The 16,381-nt window shown below is 50.0% G+C and overlaps 12 non-coding genes across 12 annotated transcripts; all 12 read left to right on the top strand.

Annotated features, from left to right (window-relative positions):
- The first annotated feature begins 3,248 nt into the window (after positions 1 to 3,248).
- Positions 3,249 to 3,320, top strand: Trnae-cuc. The gene has a single exon. It is a non-coding gene; the product is annotated as a tRNA-Glu (tRNA).
- A 374-nt stretch (positions 3,321 to 3,694) lies between these two features.
- Positions 3,695 to 3,766, top strand: Trnah-gug. Its single transcript has one exon. It is a non-coding gene; the product is annotated as a tRNA-His (tRNA).
- A 747-nt stretch (positions 3,767 to 4,513) lies between these two features.
- Trnal-uag lies at positions 4,514 to 4,595 on the top strand. Its single transcript has one exon. It is a non-coding gene; the product is annotated as a tRNA-Leu (tRNA).
- Positions 4,596 to 5,040: 445 nt separating this feature from the next.
- On the top strand, positions 5,041 to 5,112 carry Trnae-cuc. The gene has a single exon. It is a non-coding gene; the product is annotated as a tRNA-Glu (tRNA).
- Positions 5,113 to 5,486: 374 nt separating this feature from the next.
- Positions 5,487 to 5,558, top strand: Trnah-gug. The gene has a single exon. It is a non-coding gene; the product is annotated as a tRNA-His (tRNA).
- A 6,755-nt stretch (positions 5,559 to 12,313) lies between these two features.
- Positions 12,314 to 12,395, top strand: Trnal-uag. Its single transcript has one exon. It is a non-coding gene; the product is annotated as a tRNA-Leu (tRNA).
- Positions 12,396 to 12,840: 445 nt separating this feature from the next.
- On the top strand, positions 12,841 to 12,912 carry Trnae-cuc. The gene has a single exon. It is a non-coding gene; the product is annotated as a tRNA-Glu (tRNA).
- Positions 12,913 to 13,286: 374 nt separating this feature from the next.
- On the top strand, positions 13,287 to 13,358 carry Trnah-gug. The gene has a single exon. It is a non-coding gene; the product is annotated as a tRNA-His (tRNA).
- A 747-nt stretch (positions 13,359 to 14,105) lies between these two features.
- Trnal-uag lies at positions 14,106 to 14,187 on the top strand. Its single transcript has one exon. It is a non-coding gene; the product is annotated as a tRNA-Leu (tRNA).
- A 445-nt stretch (positions 14,188 to 14,632) lies between these two features.
- Positions 14,633 to 14,704, top strand: Trnae-cuc. The gene has a single exon. It is a non-coding gene; the product is annotated as a tRNA-Glu (tRNA).
- Positions 14,705 to 15,078: 374 nt separating this feature from the next.
- Trnah-gug lies at positions 15,079 to 15,150 on the top strand. Its single transcript has one exon. It is a non-coding gene; the product is annotated as a tRNA-His (tRNA).
- A 747-nt stretch (positions 15,151 to 15,897) lies between these two features.
- Positions 15,898 to 15,979, top strand: Trnal-uag. The gene has a single exon. It is a non-coding gene; the product is annotated as a tRNA-Leu (tRNA).
- Positions 15,980 to 16,381: the final 402 nt, after the last annotated feature.

Raw genomic sequence — 16,381 nt, 5'->3', positions numbered from 1 at the left:
CAGTGCCGAACCGCACTCTCTATGGTGCTGTGTCGACATACCGAGATGCCATTGCCTATGCTTCGACGAATAGGATTCCTTTTGGCATTTTATCCATCGATTTTGCAATGGCTTTTGACAGAGTTAGCCACCTATATCTCCGGCGAGTGCTCCAGAAGTTTGGTTTCGGTGTAAAGTATATAACTATGATTTTTAACCTTTTCAAAAATTCCACCTCACGGATTAGTATCAATGGACTTTTATCGGAACCTGTTCCGCTCTGCTGTTCCGTCAAACAAGGGTGCCCTCTGTCAATGGCGCTTTACGCTATTTCCTTAGATCCTTTGTTGCGTAAATTGCACAGTGTTTGTAGGGGAATACGTATTGGGAATGAGAAGCACGTTTGTCGCGCTTATGCTGACGACCTTGGCCTCTTGGTGTCCTCGGCTACCGACTTTGCTACAATACGCGCAGTTCTTACACAGTATGAACGTGCATCCGGTGCGAGCATCAATACCCGTAAGACGGTTTTTCTTCCTATTTATGCAGCGACACGTGGCTTCAAACGTCCATGGTTTACAGTAAAGCAGGAACACAAAATTTTGGGAGTTCGCTTTCAAGCCAATCTGTTACAGACTGCGTCCTACAACTGGCGTATTGTCTTAAATGGCATACGAGCTATGGCTAGCCTGTCCGCTACTCGCACCCTCGCATTAACACAGCGGGTGATTTTAATAAATGTTTTCTTGCTCAGCAAAGCCTGGTACCTCGCACAGTTATTTCAGGTACCCAAGAATTTGGGCAGAGCCATAACACAGGCAGTCTATTGGCTATTGTGGCGGGGACATATTTTCAAGGTGTCTTACGAAACATGTACTTTGCCGCGCGAACAGGGTGGACTCGGCCTCATTCATTTTGCTATGAAAGCCGCCGCGTTGCTCCTTCATCGGACGAGCGTCACTATTGAACAGGATCCGTCGAGCCCCACAGCTGTTCTGTTCGCTATTCATCGGCCTCTATCTGAAGCAGCACCTCTCGACCCGACTACCATCCCGTTTCAGCTGCGTTATGTTCGAGAATACTTCATTCAAAAAAGTTATCTCGCCGCCGAAGTACTCGACCATCGAACACGGACTGTGAAACGTGTCTACCAGGGACTAAGAGGACGGCCGGTCGGTAATAAGATGGAGGCGCGCTACCCGCGATCTGCGTGGAGGACGGTGTGGGCTCACGTTCATGCTCCCTTCCTGTCAGCGGACGTCAGCAGCTTTTGGTACCAAGTGGTTAACCGAATTCTCCCCACCAACGAAAAGCTGCGCCGCATTCACTTATCTCCATCGAGCTTGTGTGAAGACTGTCGTCAAGACGACACCTTAGAACATCGTTTCGTGTGCCTGCGGTCACGGTCGACTTGGAACATTGCCGCCAGGATGCTCGCACTTATCAACCGGACCAGCGCTGCCGCTTTTTCTGCGGACACGGCATTGATCCCGGACTTCAACCCTTATCCGCATACGAAGCGTGCCGCCACTGCATGGATCGTGGCTCACACTGTGTACGCCCTCCTGCAATTGCGTCTTACGGGCGACTATGCCTTTTTGGTTTATTTGTCTACGCAACATGACCTTACCAAAACCAGGAAAGATTATCACCAACTCTTTGCTAATTTTCTGCAAATTGCACTCGCATTTGCCCACGACAAACTGTTGTAATCAACACTTCACTGCTGCGACTTTTCCTTACTTCTGTGTTTTGCATTGTCTTCGGGCCCGGATCCATAATTAATGCAAATTGAATGCTACAGGAACAGTGAATCATTCAACAAGTCCGATGCTTACGCTTGTGCCGGACTGCAACGTTGAAACGACGACGAAAAGTTTAACACAGTTTTATCCTGTGTTCGTGTGTGTTTGTGTTTCGTTGTGGTTTAGTGATTTCTTTATGTTTTTATTCATTTTTTTTACACCGTCTAGTTCCTCCGTCATCGGCGTACATTCCCGGATGCGTTACGCACCGCGCTGCCACGGAGATTGTTTGGTTTTCAAGAAAAGAGGATTTTTTACTTTCTTTTTATTATGTCGGAGAGGATTGTGTTTTCCTTCTCGATATCCGCCGGACAGTTTCGGAAACTTCGGGAGTCTACTCATTCCTTTGACATGTGTCGATATTTTTGATTTTTGTGCCTTTTTTCATTACTTATTTTAATGGCCGCTACGCAGCATTTTGAACGTCAAATCATGGGACGTGCGAAGGGTGTTCCTTCCCTGTGACTGAGAGGACTAACTCAGGCAGTATTTGATTTTTTATTCTTTTTTTCCAATTTTATTCTTTCCTTTCCTGAATTTAGGTGGACAGCGCCTCATGCACTGTTATTCTTTCATTTTTTATTTTAAGGCGTGTAGGCGCAAAGCTACTGCTTGCTGTCATTATCGGCCTGCACTTTAACTTCAAGAGGTTTTAGTTTTCCTTCGATGCTTCGTTCGCGGTGAACAGCCAAAAGAAACTTTCCTCAAAGCAATCCAGTATCTCCGATTTCATCCCTTCATCTTGAACACCAACGTCTGACAAGGAACCATACCGAGAAGTTTACGTTTTTAAACTGAATGGACAGTGCAACAATTCGTCTTTTCTGTTTGCAAGCAGCACCGTTTTATTTTACAGCTGAAGAAGCTCGCCGAAGAAGGCAAAATTGGAGAGCGCAAGGCCGGGCTATAAGGGGAGTTGGGAGGCCCATAAAAAAAAAAAATAAAATAAAAAAAAAAAAAAATAAAAAAAAAAAGAGAAAAAAAAAATAAAAAATAAAAAAAATAAAAAAAAGTTGCCACTTTTTACATCTCATTTTTGTGCCGTTGCGGTGTGTTCTCGTGGGGTAGGACGCAGCTCTTGTGACGCGCGTGTTGTGTAGGTAGCGTGGCCGAGCGGTCTAAGGCGCTGGTTTCAGGCACCATTCTCTTCGGAGGCGTGGGTTCCAATCCCACAGCTGCCAAACGTGTAATGTTTCCTGTGTCGAAGGCAGATGCACTCATTGCCCGCAAAGGAAACAGCACAACAAGGCGTGAGCGTCTGCTTGGTGAATTGTCGTAGAACAGTGCGTGGTGCAACGACAGGATTTGTAGGCACCTTTTGCTCTCATCATTGCTGGCGTCCGTCTCCACGAAATGCGTCCGGAGCACGCCGTTCTATAACGCGAGAGAGTGGATTTTTTACAGTTGTCGTCAGTTAACCGTGGGTGGCTGCTGCGTTCGCTGGAAAGAACACTGCCGTCGTTATCCGGTGTGGTCTAGTGGCTAGGATACCTGGCTCTCACCCAGGAGGCCCGGGTTCGATTCCCGGTACCGGAATCGCGCGTTTTTGTTGCTCCTCTTATGCGACTTGTCTCGACTTTGCTCGACTGACGCTACGCTGACGCGTGCAGAAAGCTACGTTAAGTATGATTCACGGCAACACCTGACGGCGAGAGAGATGAAGCGTCTATCCACTTGTTATCCAGCCACATACCTGTAGTCAAGAGGCTTGGGGGACTGCAAGACATTGCCACGGAGGTGAATGCAGCTAACCACTGTAGTTAGTGTCCTGACAGCGCAGGCACGTTCATTTGCTCGTATACATGTGATGGAGACCGTGTCTCACACTGCTGTGGCGTACACCTTGGCCTAGGCTCTGCTGTGTATCGCCACTTGCATTACAGGCAGCTGCTTTCGCGGGCGCGTCCGTGGCCGTGATCGTCTAGTGGTTAGGACATTGCGTTGTGGCCGCAATAACCCAGGTTCGAATCCTGGTCACGGCAATTTTGAAAGTTTTGCCTTGCTGCCGTTGCAATGACGAGTACTCGAAATGACAGTACTCTCTTGACTTTTTCGGTCGTGTTCCGCAGGCCGCAGTTTGCCCTACCACTTCATCCCCAACACGTAATGTCGCCTCCCAGAGCGCAGACGTCCGCTGCTCTCTGTAGTCGAAAAGGGCAGTTGTTTGAAGTGCGATGGATGAGCAGCCAGTCCCAGCAGAACAGGAAGCTGTGGCGTGCACTGTTTGTACAAATGCTAGGAACACTGGCGCACCAAGCAGCGCATGTAGCGTGGCCGAGCGCTTTAAGGCGCTGGTTTCAGGCACCAGTCTCTCTGTAGGCGCGGTTTCGAGTCCCGTAGCTGCCGGGGGCTTTGCTGTGATCGCGTTAACCTGCCGCTTTTTCTTCAAGTGTAACCTCCTTGAGCTCACATATGTTTGATACATGGAGCATTCTAGCTCCGCCTGACAGTTACAGCTACGATACTTTAGTGGTTACGGAAAGCCCAGGTTCGAAACCTGGTCACGGCACGAAAACGTCTCTTGACGCTGTCTCCTTAACTGCGACAGCTACAGACAAGTGGCGTCGCTGCCACACGGCGGGCACGGCTTTTTCTTGCTGTGGATGGCCTAAAGAGACGCTTCCAGTGGGAGAGCAGTGGACATACATGGCACGGCGATTGCCAAGATACTTCCATTTCGAAGTGATCTTTGTAGTACAAAGGAAACGTTTTGCGGCTGCTGCTCCAACGGTAACGTGGCCGAGCGGTCTAAGGCGCTGGTTTTAGGCACCAGTCTCTTCGGAGGCGTGGGTTCGAATCCCACCGTTGCCACTTTTTACATCTCATTTTTGTGCCGTTGCGGTGTGTTCTCGTGGGGTAGGACGCAGCTCTTGTGACGCGCGTGTTGTGTAGGTAGCGTGGCCGAGCGGTCTAAGGCGCTGGTTTCAGGCACCATTCTCTTCGGAGGCGTGGGTTCCAATCCCACAGCTGCCAAACGTGTAATGTTTCCTGTGTCGAAGGCAGATGCACTCATTGCCCGCAAAGGAAACAGCACAACAAGGCGTGAGCGTCTGCTTGGTGAATTGTCGTAGAACAGTGCGTGGTGCAACGACAGGATTTGTAGGCACCTTTTGCTCTCATCATTGCTGGCGTCCGTCTCCACGAAATGCGTCCGGAGCACGCCGTTCTATAACGCGAGAGAGTGGATTTTTTACAGTTGTCGTCAGTTAACCGTGGGTGGCTGCTGCGTTCGCTGGAAAGAGCACTGCCGTCGTTATCCGGTGTGGTCTAGTGGCTAGGATACCTGGCTCTCACCCAGGAGGCCCGGGTTCGATTCCCGGTACCGGAATCGCGCGTTTTTGTTGCTCCTCTTATGCGACTTGTCTCGACTTTGCTCGACTGACGCTACGCTGACGCGTGCAGAAAGCTACGTTAAGTATGATTCACGGCAACACCTGACGGCGAGAGAGATGAAGCGTCTATCCACTTGTTATCCAGCCACATACCTGTAGTCAAGAGGCTTGGGAGACTGCAAGACATTGCCACGGAGGTGAATGCAGCTAACCACTGTAGTTAGTGTCCTGACAGCGCAGGCACGTTCATTTGCTCGTATACATGTGATGGAGACCGTGTCTCACACTGCTGTGGCGTACACCTTGGCCTAGGCTCTGCTGTGTATCGCCACTTGCATTACAGGCAGCTGCTTTCGCGGGCGCGTCCGTGGCCGTGATCGTCTAGTGGTTAGGACATTGCGTTGTGGCCGCAATAACCCAGGTTCGAATCCTGGTCACGGCAATTTTGAAAGTTTTGCCTTGCTGCCGTTGCAATGACGAGTACTCGAAATGACAGTACTCTCTTGACTTTTTCGGTCGTGTTCCGCAGGCCGCAGTTTGCCCTACCACTTCATCCCCAACACGTAATGTCGCCTCCCAGAGCGCAGACGTCCGCTGCTCTCTGTAGTCGAAAAGGGCAGTTGTTTGAAGTGCGATGGATGAGCAGCCAGTCCCAGCAGAACCGGAAGCTGTGGCGTGCACTGTTTGTACTAATGCTAGGAACACTGGCGCACCAAGCAGCGCATGTAGCGTGGCCGAGCGCTTTAAGGCGCTGATTTAAGGCACGTGAGTCGGCCCTCGGCGGCCGTGGTGAGCGGACGTGTGGTGCTTACGTCGCCGCTGCTGCTGGCTGTTGTGGTGAGTGCCGCCTTTGCTGTACACAGTGACGTGTTATTGTTTGGACTATGTGTAGGATTCCAACATGAGTCACTTAACACGACGGGATACTTTGAAGTTTGTGTTTGATTCAAACTATGCAAGACCAAAATCGTTTGAATTAGAATCGTGGATTGAGGAAGCTTTGAAACGATCCTTTGATGACATTCTTGGAGTCCATTTATCGATAGTTAGCAGCACTGCCTATATAAAGTTTAAATCTGCCGAAATCTGTGAACAAATCATTGACTCTTGTAGTGGTCGTTTGAAGTTTAAGCATTGTGATGGGAATGTTGGAGAGGTTCTCGTGTCTCATGCAGGGTTTGGTGTCCGCACCGTTCGAATATTCGAACTACCGTTTGAAGTACCCGCGGAACACATCAACGCTGCTTTGGACAGCTATGGTAAGGTCATTAGCAATGTTGCCGAAAAGTGGTTGTCTTTCAAAGTCCCTGTTTTGAACGGTGTTCGTCAGGTCAAGATAGAGTTGAAGAGACACATCCCGTCATATCTCACTATTTGTGGATACAGGGCGATCGTTATGTACGACGGTCAACCTAGAACTTGTGCAGGTTGTGGTGCCACTGATCACGTTCGCGCTCAGTGTATGCAGCGACGAGTGACGCAATTACCACCTGGCGAAAGGACGGCAACTAACAGGATGTCGACACTGCCTCTCACGTATGTAGCGGCAGTCCGCTCGACCACGGCCGCGGCGGTGCAACCTGACGTGGTCACAGATCCCAGGGCTTCGGACACTGATCTAGATACGCCCATGGACACTTCCAGTCTGGCCGGCATCGCTGTTCCTACTACAGAAGTACCGGTGGCCAGTAGCATCCCGGCGGTTCCGTCTTTAGACAGCCACCAAGAGGTTGCTCACTCCCAGGAAGCTCACACTGGTCGCCACGTTAACAGCAATATGGATCCCATTTCAGTTCCGAATGCACTTCCTCCTGCACAGGACTCCACTTCTTCCTCGTCGGCTGCAGAACTTCAAAGAGTTGAAACTTCTCCCAAGAAACACAAGAAAAGGAGGATCGCCCACAAAGATGCCGCCCACACCGCACCACCTTTGCGCGAAAAAGGAGCGCAAATTGCCCGTTCCTTGCCTGACGTCTCTCTTGACGACCCCACTGAACAGCCGCTGCATGAGACCCCACAGGTCTCGAACGTCTCCGTGCCCCACCCCGATGGTGACGGCCAGGTCGCTGCGAACGAGGAACAGCACCCTCGTGAGGACCTCAGGGATACCCCCGAACATCAATCTCAACATGATCAGGGCTCAATTGGCGAGGTGGCCGCTGTTCATGTGGTCAATTGGGCAGATGACACTGACGATGTAATAATGGACCAGAGCCTGTCTGTGGTAGGGCCATCTCCAGGAAATTTACCCGCATTACCGGTCGGCGACTTAAGTACGACACGACCTGCCTCAAAACACCCGACGGGGGACGATGATTACCTATCTGATACCTACTAAAGGTTATAATTTTCTGTGCTTCTGCATATCTACTTTGCTTTTTTCTTTTTCTGCCAACATTTAGCAGTTCATGCAATCCTACCAGGATTATAAGTTAGCTACAATTAATGTTAATAGAATTACTTCTGTACAGAAGCTCTCTAGCTTTCGTGATTATTTATACAGCTGCGATGCTGATATTGTGCTGTTGCAGGAGGTCGATGATAAATTTCAGCCTGACATTCCTGGCTACCAATTATTCAAAAACACCACCCCAGACAGTTCTTCAGGTACCGCTCTATTAACCAAAGTGGGCGTGGCCGTCTCCGACGTTGAACGACTCGAAAATGGCAGGGGTATAGCGTGCCTTATCAACGGCATTAGATTTGTTAATGTATATGCCCCTTCCGGGAATCAGAATAGAACGAGACGAGCTCAGTTCTTTGCCACTGACTTATTATATCTTTTGCGCCGCAGCCGGGAGGACGTGGTTATCGGAGGCGATTTTAATTGTGTTTTGAAGCCAAAGGACCAATGGCCGAACTTTAATGGATGTGCTACTCTCGGCGAAACAGTACGTCAATTAGAGCTGGAGGATACGTGGGAAATAACACACGGGGAACAACGGTGCTTCACGTACCATACTGCACACATGGCCAGCCGCCTCGACAGGATCTACGTGGGGAAAAACCTGCGAGAGCGGGTATCTTCCTCGGAAACCTGGCCCCTGTATTTTTCCGACCATTTAGCTTACCATTGTATCATTCGTATGGCGCGCCAGCAAACTTTCCGTGGTCGGACAGGATGGAAACTTAACGTCAGTATTCTCAGGGAACAGGAGTTACGAGACCGTCTACAAGAAGCCTGGGAAATTTGTTTACGTCGACGACCAACATTCCCATCGGTAACGCAGTGGTGGTGCCGTTGTGCAAAACCTAGGCTTATTCGTTGTTTGAAGGCGTATAGTTCTGACAGGAGCCGGATGCAGAAAGAGACTTTTGAATTTTATTTTCGCTGTCTCCGTGACTTGTATTCTGAAGCACATGTCACGCAGGAACAATTTCTTCAGATTAAACGGATCAAATCAAAGTTGACGCTCCTCAAACGCAGGCAAATGGAAGGCGTTAAAATCCGTTCGCGAGATAGCGCCGGCACTTCTGACGAACAACCATCCGCCTTCCACCTAGGGACAGAGAAACGCCGCGCACGACAAAAATTGATTACCCGCTTACGAACTGAAGACGGTACCTTTGTGACGACCCAGGCTGAAATTAAGGAGTCTCTAACGGACTACTACGAGCGACTATACAGAGCACAACCAGCCGATGATGCGGCAATCGCGGCGATGCATGTATATCTTCCGACAACGCTCGATGAGGACGACAGGCAATTGTTGATCAGTGATATCACCGCGGTGGAGATTCGGGAGGCACTGAGCAGGGCTCAGGCCAACAAATCGCCCGGCATTGATGGTCTGCCGATTGAATTTTATAAGCAGTTCTGGGACCTCCTCGAACATTGTTTTGTTTGCATCTGCAATGAACTGCGCGCCGGCCAACAGTTACCAGATGGTTTCAATGACAGCCTGATCGTTTTGGTCCCAAAAGAATACCCCCATCAGGATATTGCCAAATTCCGCCCTATCTCCCTGTTGAACTCTGACTACAAGATTGTGGCCCGCGTCATAGCAGGTAGACTTAAACATGTCCTTGCAAAAATTATACATCACAGCCAGGCAGCAGCGGTCCCGGGCCGCACGATCTTTAAATGTCTTGCCGATTACAGGGAGCTCGTTTCGTTTACTGCAATCACACGCCCGGAAGCAGCAATCTTGGCTTTAGATCAATGTCAGGCCTTTGATCGGATCCTGCATCGCTACCTCTTCCACACCATGAACCACTTAGGATTTGGTGACGGCTTTACTGCAATGGTCAGCAACATGTACACCTCGGCCACTTCTCAGATCATCGTCAATGGTCAATTCACCCGGCGGATTCCGATTCAGCGGTCAATCAGACAGGGCTGTCCCATGTCCATGTGTCTCTTCGTGATCGCAATTGAGCCACTTGTAAGGATGCTGAATTGTAACCTTCCAGGTTTAAACCTGTATTCCAGTACCCTCAAATGCATTGCGTACGCCGACGATGTGGGTGTCATTGTGCGTTCGGAACAAGACCTCACGGCCGTTAGGAATAGTATCACCGATTACGAGCGAGCCTCCGGTTCTCAGCTAAACTATGGAAAGACTTGCCTCCTGCCTATAGGCAGTGGATTTCGCACAGACGCCCCTTTGCCGTACAGAAGATGTGCGACTCTCAAACTTCTTGGTATCAAGATGAGCAGTTGCCCCCTACGAACAACGGTAGACAATTGGAAACATCTTTTGGCTATGTCTCGGGGCTGCTTACAGTATCATAAAGGCAGAGAACAGGACTTATTGCAGAGAGTTCATTTCGTTAATACCATGATTCTCTCGAAAATTTGGTATGTCGGGCAAATACTTCCTGTGGTCGACAGTGTTGCGAGGAAAATTATGTCGGCAGTAGGTTGGTACATCTGGAGGGGTGACATCTTCAAGGTGGGCATCAATGTCATCACTCTCCCACCAGACAAAGGCGGCCTCGGCCTGACGGATGTTCAAACCAAATGTAAGGCACTCTTGATCCGGCGTACACTGCAGCTCTGCCACGAATATCCTGACAGTGCGCTGAGTATGGCCATACGCACATTTCAGCCTCAGACTATGCACATCCCCATCAACCTTCGGGAAACGCATTTCAAAGCAAACCACATTAGGATGTTTCTTTTGGAAAGTAGTTATCTCCAAATGAAATCGAGAGTCCCGCTACGTGACCTTACCACTGCCAACCTCTACCGGCTACTGAACGACACAGGCAGGGTCAACCGCATGGAACTGAAGTATCCCTCTAAAGACTGGGCTCTAATCTGGACGACTATACATAACAAAGTGCTAGATACCGGTATTCGATCACTGTGGTATAAAGTTGTTAATGAAACTCTACCCACAGCCGAAAAACTTCATAAAATACATTTGTCAGCTACTGACAAATGTAGGGAGTGCGGCCTTGTCGACACTTTGCAACACAGATGTGTTTGTGGTGCGAACAGTCTTATTTGGGAATGGTGTAGAATGACCATGGCTTTGATCTGCCGCACGGCACGACGGCACATCTCTCTTACGTCCGTGCTCCAACCCGACGACGCGTACTACCCCACAACCAAGGCAAACACCTGGACGTGGTTGGCTGGACACACCCTATGTTACTTGCTTGGCGCCCAGGAGGGGCGTTCATACCTGGACTACAGATTATACCTCGCCACACAGGCACAACTGCTAATGCAGGATGTCAAACATAGGCAAAAGTTTGCAAATTATATCTTAGCGCTCCAAATCACGACCCTGTAAACGAATTCAGTAAGGTTTCTTCCACGGCCACGTATATATCCACCTTCTCAAATATAAATGAAAATCTCAATAAATAAATTACAAATAAAAAAAAAACAAATATGTCCAACGACAACAATGAAACAACGAAAAAGAAGAAAAGGAACAAAGTCGACACTCATGGTGTCTGCAGTAGTCACTGATTGGGAATGTTCATGCTTGGTGTTTTAAATGTCTGTTTAACCTAGCCCTTCGTCTCCGTTAATTCAGCAGGAATTTGATTTACATTCTCCCAACATGGATGGTGAAGCTGACCATTCGTTTGGACGTGGTGTCCACTGGGTTTTTCGTTTATGTTTTATGTTTGCAAACTTACATGGAAGATGTATCCGTTTCACTCAACTGCGAACGTTACTTGCTTCTTTATTTCTTTGACGTCGACGAGGGAAGATGAAACAGGATTTATTTCTTCATTTTTTTTTTCTTTCCTTCTTCTTCAACTCATTCCGCGGCAACATGGAATTCATCATTTCTCTTTTCCACATTCGTATGCAGAGCGCAGTTTTTGGCGCCTGAGTCGTTCGGAGCTAAGAGAAGGCGACTTGGGAAACCACACAGCAAAAATGGAATATATCAGACTAGTCCAAGCCATCGCTTGGGGAAGCCAAAGGCATAACAAACTTTCGAGAAGACGAGCTTTGAATGACGTCGGCACCCTGCAACTCCGCATGCAGTAAAATCAAATAAACAATATTAACAGAAACAAAAAAAAAAAAAAAAAAAAAAAAAACAACAAAAATAAAACAAAAACAACAATAAAAAAAGAAAAAACATAATAAAAAAAAATTTTTTTCAATATCACTTCAAACACCAAGGAATCAAAATATAACAACTATACATTTCAGAATATCCACAGTGAAATGGCATCACAAGAGTATAGCGTCGAAGCTAGCCGAAGAAGGCAAAAAAGGTGAGCGAATGGATGGGCTGTATGGGGAGATGGGAGGCCCAAAAGGAACAAAAAATAAAAAAAAAAAAAAAAAAAGGCACCAGACTCTCTGTAGGCGCGGTTTCGAATCCCGTAGCTGCCGGGGGCTTTGCTGTGATCGCGTTAAGCTGCCGCTTTTTCTTCAAGTGTAACCTCCTTTAGCTCACATATGTTTGATACATGGAGCATTCTAGCTCCGCCTGACAGTTACAGCTACGATACTTTAGTGGTTACGGAAAGCCCAGGTTCGAAACCTGGTCACGGCACGAAAACGTCTCTTGACGCTGTCTCCTTAACTGCGACAGCTACAGACAAGTGGCGTCGCTACCATACGGCGGGCACGGCTTTTTCTTGCTGTGGATGGCCTAAAGAGACGCTTCCAGTGGGAGAGCAGTGGAAATACATGGCACGGCGATTGCCAAGATACTTCCATTTCGAAGTGATCTTTGTAGTACAAAGGAAACGTTTTGCGGCTGCTGCTCCAACGGTAACGTGGCCGAGCGGTCTAAGGCGCTGGTTTTAGGCACCAGTCTCTTCGGAGGCGTGGGTTCGAATCCCACCGTTGCCACTTTTTACGTCTCATTTTTGTGCCGTTGCGGTGTGTTCTCGTGGGGTAGGACGCAGCTCTTGTGACGCGCGTGTTGTGTAGGTAGCGTGGCCGAGCGGTGTAAGGCGCTGGTTTCAGGCACCATTCTCTTCGGAGGCGTGGGTTCCAATCCCACAGCTGCCAAACGTGTAATGTTTCCTGTGTCGAAGGCAGGTGCACTCATTGCCCGCAAAGGAAACAGCACAACAAGGCGTGAGCGTCTGCTTGGTGAATTGCCGTAGAACAGTGCGTGGTGCAACGACAGGATTTGTAGGCACCTTTTGCTCTCATCATTGCTGGCGTCCGTCTCCACGAAATGCGTCCGGGGCACGCCGTTCTATAACGCGAGAGAGTGGATTTTTTACAGTTGTCGTCAGTTAACCGTGGGTGGCTGCTGCGTTCGCTGGAAAGAGCACTGCCGTCGTTATCCGGTGTGGTCTAGTGGCTAGGATACCTGGCTCTCACCCAGGAGGCCCGGGTTCGATTCCCGGTACCGGAATCGCGCGTTTTTGTTGCTCCTCTTATGCGACTTGTCTCGACTTGGCTCGACTGACGCTACGCTGACGCGTGCAGAAAGCTACCTTAAGTATGATTCACGGCAACACCTGACGGCGAGAGAGATGAAGCGTCTATCCACTTGTTATCCAGCCACATACCTGTAGTCAAGAGGCTTGGGGGACTGCAAGACATTGCCACGGAGGTGAATGCAGCTAACCACTGTAGTTAGTGTCCTGACAGCGCAGGCACGTTCATTTGCTCGTATACATGTGATGGAGACCGTGTCTCACACTGCTGTGGCGTACACCTTGGCCTAGGCTCTGCTGTGTATCGCCACTTGCATTACAGGCAGCTGCTTTCGCGGGCGCGTCCGTGGCCGTGATCGTCTAGTGGTTAGGACATTGCGTTGTGGCCGCAATAACCCAGGTTCGAATCCTGGTCACGGCAATTTTGAAAGTTTTGCCTTGCTGCCGTTGCAATGACGAGTACTCGAAATGACAGTACTCTCTTGATTTTTTCACTCGTGTTCCGCAGGCCGCAGTTTGCCCTACCACTTCATCCCCAACACGTAATGTCGCCTCCCAGAGCGCAGACGTCCGCTGCTCTCTGTAGTCGAAAAGGGCAGTTGTTTGAAGTGCGATGGATGAGCAGCCAGTCCCAGCAGAACCGGAAGCTGTGGCGTGCACTGTTTGTACAAATGCTAGGAACACTGGCGCACCAAGCAGCGCATGTAGCGTGGCCGAGCGCTTTAAGGCGCTGGTTTAAGGCACCAGACTCTCTGTAGGCGCGGTTTCGAATCCCGTAGCTGCCGGGGGCTTTGCTGTGATCGCGTTAAGCTGCCGCTTTTTCTTCAAGTGTAACCTCCTTGAGCTCACATATGTTTGATACATGGAGCATTCTAGCTCCGCCTGACAGTTACAGCTATGATACTTTAGTGGTTACGGAAAGCCCAGGTTCGAAACCTGGTCACGGCACGAAAACGTCTCTTGACGCTGTCTCCTTAACTGCGACAGCTACAGACAAGTGGCGTCGCTACCATACGGCGGGCACGGCTTTTTCTTGCTGTGGATGGCCTAAAGAGACTTTTCCAGTGGGAGAGCAGTGGAAATACATGGCACGGCGATTGCCAAGATACTTCCATTTCGAAGTGATCTTTGTAGTACAAAGGAAACGTTTTGCGGCTGCTGCTCCAACGGTAACGTGGCCGAGCGGTCTAAGGCGCTGGTTTTAGGCACCAGTCTCTTCGGAGGCGTGGGTTCGAATTCCACCGTTGCCACTTTTTACATCTCATTTTTGTGCCGTTGCGGTGTGTTCTCGTGGGGTAGGACGCAGCTCTTGTGCCGCGCGTGTTGTGTAGGTAGCGTGGCCGAGCGGTCTAAGGCGCTGGTTTCAGGCACCATTCTCTTCGGAGGCGTGGGTTCCAATCCCACAGCTGCCAAACGTGTAATGTTTCCTGTGTCGAAGGCAGGTGCACTCATTGCCCGCAAAGGAAACTGCACAACAAGGCGTGAGCGTCTGCTTGGTGAATTGCCGTAGAACAGTGCGTGGTGCAACGACAGGATTTGTAGGCACCTTTTGCTCTCATCATTGCTGGCGTCCGTCTCCACGAAATGCGTCCGGAGCACGCCGTTCTATAACGCGAGAGAGTGGATTTTTTACAGTTGTCGCCAGTTAATCGTGGGTGGCTGCTGCGTTCGCTGGAAAGAGCACTGCCGTCGTTATCCGGTGTGGTCTAGTGGCTAGGATACCTGGCTCTCACCCAGGAGGCCCGGGTTCGATTCCCGGTACCGGAATCGCGCGTTTTTGTTGCTCCTCTTATGCGACTTGTCTCGACTTGGCTCGACTGACGCTACGCTGACGCGTGCAGAAAGCTACCTTAAGTATGATTCACGGCAACACCTGACGGCGAGAGAGATGAAGCGTCTATCCACTTGTTATCCAGCCACATACCTGTAGTCAAGAGGCTTGGGGGACTGCAAGACATTGCCACGGAGGTGAATGCAGCTAACCACTGTAGTTAGTGTCCTGACAGCGCAGGCACGTTCATTTGCTCGTATACATGTGATGGAGACCGTGTCTCACACTGCTGTGGCGTACACCTTGGCCTAGGCTCTGCTGTGTATCGCCACTTGCATTACAGGCAGCTGCTTTCGCGGGCGCGTCCGTGGCCGTGATCGTCTAGTGGTTAGGACATTGCGTTGTGGCCGCAATAACCCAGGTTCGAATCCTGGTCACGGCAATTTTGAAAGTTTTGCCTTGCTGCCGTTGCAATGACGAGTACTCGAAATGACAGTACTCTCTTGATTTTTTCACTCGTGTTCCGCAGGCCGCAGTTTGCCCTACCACTTCATCCCCAACACGTAATGTCGCCTCCCAGAGCGCAGACGTCCGCTGCTCTCTGTAGTCGAAAAGGGCAGTTGTTTGAAGTGCGATGGATGAGCAGCCAGTCCCAGCAGAACCGGAAGCTGTGGCGTGCACTGTTTGTACAAATGCTAGGAACACTGGCGCACCAAGCAGCGCATGTAGCGTGGCCGAGCGCTTTAAGGCGCTGGTTTATGGCACCAGACTCTCTGTAGGCGCGGTTTCGAATCCCGTAGCTGCCGGGGGCTTTGCTGTGATCGCGTTAAGCTGCCGCTTTTTCTTCAAGTGTAACCTCCTTGAGCTCACATATGTTTGATACATGGAGCATTCTAGCTCCGCCTGACAGTTACAGCTATGATACTTTAGTGGTTACGGAAAGCCCAGGTTCGAAACCTGGTCACGGCACGAAAACGTCTCTTGACGCTGTCTCCTTAACTGCGACAGCTACAGACAAGTGGCGTCGCTACCATACGGCGGGCACGGCTTTTTCTTGCTGTGGATGGCCTAAAGAGACGCTTCCAGTGGGAGAGCAGTGGAAATACATGGCACGGCGATTGCCAAGATACTTCCATTTCGAAGTGATCTTTGTAGTACAAAGGAAACGTTTTGCGGCTGCTGCTCCAACGGTAACGTGGCCGAGCGGTCTAAGGCGCTGGTTTTAGGCACCAGTCTCTTCGGAGGCCTGGGTTCGAATCCCACCGTTGCCACTTTTTACGTCTCATTTTTGTGCCGTTGCGGTGTGTTCTCGTGGGGTAGGACGCAGCTCTTGTGCCGCGCGTGTTGTGTAGGTAGCGTGGCCGAGCGGTCTAAGGCGCTGGTTTCAGGCACCATTCTCTTCGGAGGCGTGGGTTCCAATCCCACAGCTGCCAAACGTGTAATGTTTCCTGTGTCGAAGGCAGGTGCACTCATTGCCCGCAAAGGAAACAGCACAACAAGGCGTGAGCGTCTGCTTGGTGAATTGCCGTAGAACAGTGCGTGGTGCAACGACAGGATTTGTAGGCACCTTTTGCTCTCATCATTGCTGGCGTCCGTCTCCACGAAATGCGTCCGGAGCACGCCGTTCTATAACGCGAGAGAGTGGATTTTTTACAGTTGTCGCCAGTTAATCG

Source organism: Schistocerca americana, chromosome 1 (genome assembly GCF_021461395.2).
Source record: "Schistocerca americana isolate TAMUIC-IGC-003095 chromosome 1, iqSchAmer2.1, whole genome shotgun sequence".
NCBI classification, from domain to species: domain Eukaryota; kingdom Metazoa; phylum Arthropoda; class Insecta; order Orthoptera; family Acrididae; genus Schistocerca; species Schistocerca americana.
This window is presented reverse-complemented; position numbering and strand designations above follow the sequence as displayed.